Source organism: Panicum virgatum, chromosome 4K (assembly GCF_016808335.1).
Source record: "Panicum virgatum strain AP13 chromosome 4K, P.virgatum_v5, whole genome shotgun sequence".
Classification (NCBI taxonomy): domain Eukaryota; kingdom Viridiplantae; phylum Streptophyta; class Magnoliopsida; order Poales; family Poaceae; genus Panicum; species Panicum virgatum.
Window position 1 is genome coordinate 26,788,679 of NC_053139.1, and position 5,435 is coordinate 26,794,113.

The 5,435-nt window shown below is 47.0% G+C and overlaps 1 pseudogene; it reads right to left on the reverse strand.

The window, feature by feature from the left end:
• Positions 1 to 1,221: 1,221 nt before the first annotated feature.
• Positions 1,222 to 3,206, reverse strand: LOC120703561 (annotated as a pseudogene).
• Positions 3,207 to 5,435: the final 2,229 nt, after the last annotated feature.

Genomic DNA, 5,435 nt, shown 5'->3' on the forward strand with positions numbered 1-5,435 from the left:
AGAATCAAACACGATGAGAAATAACATGGTAAACCAAGGAGTTCTTGAAAGTGAAATGCCCAGCATCGCTTGGAAGACGTTGGGCATTTAACACATAGTGACGTGCAAGGAACAACTTACCATGAATGACAAGAGCCCAGTAAGAATGCTGCAGCACAAAATTTACATGTCAGAATAACAAAGGGAGAAATGAAATCATTTTAAACCGAAAAACATCAACATCCTGATAGTGAACGATCACTGGAACAGGACTAAAGATTGATTTATCATTCAAGTTCTCCATCTCATGGCAAAAAAAAAAACAGTTGAAAATAATTACCACTACTACAAGCATTGATTTGACTATCAGTAATTACAGAGTTTGTACATAGCGACCTATATCCTATGTTCGTTGGAGAGATGAGCATCTGGCAGTGGGTTTGTCAAGCATTACGAAAACTTGCCTCTGTTCTGGACAAGCAGCTACTGCAAGATTAAACTTAATGTATTCTTAATGTAAAACTTGCCCAAATATACAGTGGGATTATAATGATTAAGTTCTGGACATCAAGGCTGGATGATGTCAATTAAACATACTTCACGTACCCGTAACTTAATGTATTCTTTATGCAGGTGTGGGATTAGGTGACCCATGACTGTGACCATGATTCGATGGTGAAAAGATAATAATTCAGGAATGGAGCATACCCTAGCTAGTAGGTTAATGGAAGCTACAGAACAACAAAAAGGTACTTTAATCAGAAGAAACTACATTTTTTTGGCGACCATGCCTAGGCACGTTTTCAGAAGAAACTACATTTTTTATCCTCGAACTGAGAAGAAACTACAATCTGTGAGCAAAAAATGGTTTATATGGGGAACACACTGCAGCTGAATTTTATATCATGAAAAAAGCAGCCATTTGATTGTAAAACCAGTAAGTTTACCTAATGTTCAAAGAATCAAGATATGGTGATGTGCATGGCTTTCAATTGTGCTTACTGCCCTCTTTAGTCCAACTCACTATAGTCTTCAAAAGAGAGTATGAGACTGACTGCCTCATTATGAACCGACTTGGTTTTCTAAACTAAAGGCAACCTTAAGTTCGGCCTAGGGATTGAACTAAAATTTCAGAAATATACAAATAGCTTATCCTTGTCATGATGGAAAATACTTAGATTGGGAAGGATCCTTTCCATCAATTTCCCACACTCAGTATAGCAACATGCAGTAGGAAACTCATTTCACAAACATATGATATCCCAAAGCGTTGTCCAATCACCAAAAGTCACCGCAGGAACAATTTCCATCCTTAAAGTGGTGGAAACGGTTCGCATCACGCACAACAATCTCCCTCTCAGCTAATTTTGAAATATACTTTGTTACTGTGGCAATCAATACAGACTCGGAGATTCTTCATCACACGAATTGTGGTTCCAGGTGGTGTGCATATAATACCAAACATATAGCAAGTTTCTCACTGTGACCACATAACACATATCTCTGCTCTCTTCAATATCCTGGACAACATCCTCTGTGTTAGGCACATATCCTTGGAGTGCCATCTTCTCTGAGAAAACATTCAGTGCATCAATAATCCTATCATACCAAGGATGGGACCTATCATGAGCTACAAACACATGCAGTTTATTCTTCACGTCAATCCAACTGCAAGCCGGATCCTTCTTCATACCCTTATTTCTCATAGATTTCCGTAGGCGTGCTGCTTCATTCCATCTCCCAGAAGCTGAATACACATTTGATAAAACTACATGAGATCCAATGCACCTTGGCTCAAGCTCCATAATTTTCTTGGCTACTTCCTCAGCCAATGAAGTATTTTTATGCACTCTGGAAGCCTTAACAATGTGGACCACACACATGCAGTTGGCTTTATTTGCATCTTAGATATAAAATTATATGCTTCATCTAACTCTCCTGCACGGCCAAGGGTATCTGCAAGTGCTGCACAATGCTGTAGAGTAGGAACAATTCCATAATGATCCGACATACTATCGAAATACTTCCTGCCCTTATCCACCAATCCAGCATGACTGCATGCAGTCAGAACCGCAAGAAAGGTGATATGATTAGGCTTCACATTTCCCAATTCCATTCTCTCAAACAGCACAAAAGCCTCTCTTGCTGGACCGTGCAGTGCATACCCCATGATCATAGCGGTCCATGATACAATGTCTGGTGAAGGCATCCTGTCAAAGATGCGACGGGCAATGCTAATTTCCCCACATTTGCAGTACATGTCAATCAGGGAGCTAGATATAAACAAATTATCTTGAAACCACCCTGGATCACGTAGGCATGCAGCTGCTTCCCGAAGCGCAACGACCCCAAATTGCCACAAGCAGGTATGAGGCTCGAGAAAGTCACAGGCCCAGGCCTAACTCCAGCCTGCAGCATCCGAAGAAATATTCAATCGCCTTCCTCAGCCGAACCATTTTGTGCACACCCTGCGAGCATGGAGTTCCACAGAATTGGGTCACGTACTGGGAGATTGTCGAACACCTTCACAGAGTAATCGGTCCAAGTGCAATTTGCATACATATCAATCAGGCTACTGCCAACAAACACATCTTCGTCAAACCCATTCCTGATCGCAAAACCATGCACCTCATGCCTCTCTTGACATCAGCACACTCCGCAAAGATTGGCAGCACACTGGACAAGGTGAACGAGTCGGGCCTGAACCCATCCATCCACATCTTCCTGACCAATCCCAGCGCTTCCTGGTGCCTCCCTTCCTCCGCGCAGCCCAGCACCAAAGTGTTCCAGGACGCCACGTCCCTCTCAAGCATTTCGTCGAACACTTTCCGCCCGCTTTCCAATGCGGTCGGTGATCCCGTGCCATCCACGGTGGTCACACCGGAGGGGCGGAGATCCGAATCTGGTAGCTTGCAGTAGAAGTTGAGGAGGGCGTTGGCGGTGAAGCGGTCGGCGAATGCGCCGGAGCGGATGGCCAGCCCGTGGAGGGAGGCGCCGAGGGCGCGGAGGCCGAGGGCGGCGCAGGACTTGAGCGCCGCGGGAGGGAGGTCGGCACGGACGAGCGCGGAGCGGCGGAGGCGCGCATTCGGAGGAAGGCGGAGACGGCGTCGCGGAAGTGGCCCTGGGCGGCGGCCATGCGGATCTGGTGAGCCCACGAGAGCGGAGGTGGAGACGGTGCATGGGCGGCAGCGGCGAAAGTTGCTTGCTCCATGGCGGCATCGATTCTGTAGGCGGTGACGGGACGGATGAGGGGGGGGGGGGGGGGGGGGTGGGGAGGAAAGTTTTTTTTTTTAGCATCGGGTGGGAGGAAAGTTAGGAAAAGGCTCTCGCCATTTTTTTAGCTTTGCATTTTCATCTGAAACTGAGGACGATAGTGTGAAACCGGCCGGAAGCAAACATATATGTATCATATCACAAATTCCAACATACTGGAACCTGATTGAAAACATGTTATATGAGAGCGTCACAAACCTAAAGGTGATAATGGATTATGGTCTTAGTGGTCTCTTTGCAATTTAATTTGACTCTTAAAATTTTTAGCTTAAAATTGTATAAAATTAGACTCTTAAATTATTTAGATCAAATTTGAAGGCCCTTAAATTATCCAGACCACCTAACCATGCATTGCTTCAAATATTCAGCTCATGTCGGTATCATCCAAACCACAGTACCATATTGAATCTCCATAATACAGCGACACACTGATAATGACTTTTAACTACGTACTCAAAAACACTCGCAAGTCACGGATCGCACCGTAGGGTAGGAACATGTTCACTGTCACACGTCACACCAGAATGACCAGTTCGTAAACACGGCGACATTAAGGTCTATAAGACAAGACAAGAGTCTCCCACAGTAAATCAGGGAGATTGTAGCTAGAGTCCACAGTTGATTAGTCTTTTTTCTTTAAAAAAAAAGTACACAGCTAATTAGTTGGCAGGGCCGGCTCAGAGGGGAGGGCAATTTAGTCGAGTACACACAGCAACTGAAATGAGGAATGTGCATTGGATGAGTACTGTGTTTCGAGGTCTGATGGGCCACCATGTTTCCGCAGGCCTCCTCTCATAAGTTTCGGCCCATAAACTTGGTTGTTGCCCATCATTGGGCCTTGCGGGCCGTCGGGAACGGTTTCAAAGTTCCTTTTTTCCGAGAGGGAGAGTCGGAATTCTATTCATCTTCCGCAACATTTTTTCTTCTCTACCTTCCAATGTTTGAGATTCATACAAACTTTTTCATCCATTGGATCTCTTCAACTATAACCTTCTTCCTCCTCTTTCCTCACCATGTGGCGCCGCCGCCACCTCGCCCGCCGCTGTTGCACCCTGGCGTCACGGCGCGCTGCTGCTAGGCGCTACTGATGCTGCTGCCGCGCGCGCTGCTACGGCTGCTTCTGCCGCCGCGCGCCGCCGTCCCCGCTCCCCACCGGCGCCGAAGAAGATGGATTGAAAAAAATGTTGATCTAGATTTTGGTTTGTTGAATCTATTTTGTTGAGATGTTGAAATAGTCTCTAAAAAATGTTGAATATATTATTTCAAATATTGAACTATTTTTTTTAATATTTTGAATCTAATTTGGGTTTAATAGGCTTTATAGATACATAGTTTATACATCTTTCAGAAGTTATATAGGATGCTATGGTTTCAGAAGTTATATAGGAGGCCATGGGAGAGTGGTGGTGCGAGCGCGAACCCTGAGACTAAGCAGACGAGTTTGCTAAAAAAAACACTAAGCAGATGAGTTTTTGTTCCCTTTAAAATGGAGGCTATGGCCTATGGGCAAAACAGTTGACGGATCAAAGTCGCCAATGTCTCCTTCCAGCTGACGACATGGCCGAAACAATTTACCCCGAGTAATCTGACACTTTAATTATTAGAGGTGTGACCGGGTAGCCCCCGTGTGTACATACATGCACGTCGCGGTAATCGGTATGCAGGGGCGACGCATGCGTTTTTGACAGAGTCCTGCACTCACCAGAACGTTTTGCTTTATACTTTAATAACCACCCCAAAATGAAGTCAGGGCACGCCCAAAACCTCCGTACGGAGGCATCTGATCGCGATTTGTTAATGCAGGGCGCGACGCATGATTGGGCCCGATGCGTTCACTTGACACGCTCTTTGCTTGCGTTGCCCGGCGGCGGCGCTTCACTTCGCCACCCCACCCCGGCGACGATCCGGTCGGAGGGCGCGGAACGGGTCCGCGTCCGACTCCATGCGGGGTGGCCGGGGCCCACCGCCAGCCACGTGAGCAGCTGAACCGGTCTGGTCCCGGCTACGCCACCCACCATCCCCACCCCACCTCGCCGCCAAAACGCCCCGCCCAAGCTTTTTAAGAGCCCCCGGCGCGCCTCCTTCCCCGCCAAGCCGCGCCGCGCAGCGCAGCACTTCATCTCCGGTTCTGTCTTTTCTCATCGACGCAGCGAGCGCGGGGAAGCCCGGGCCGGAGAGGCGAC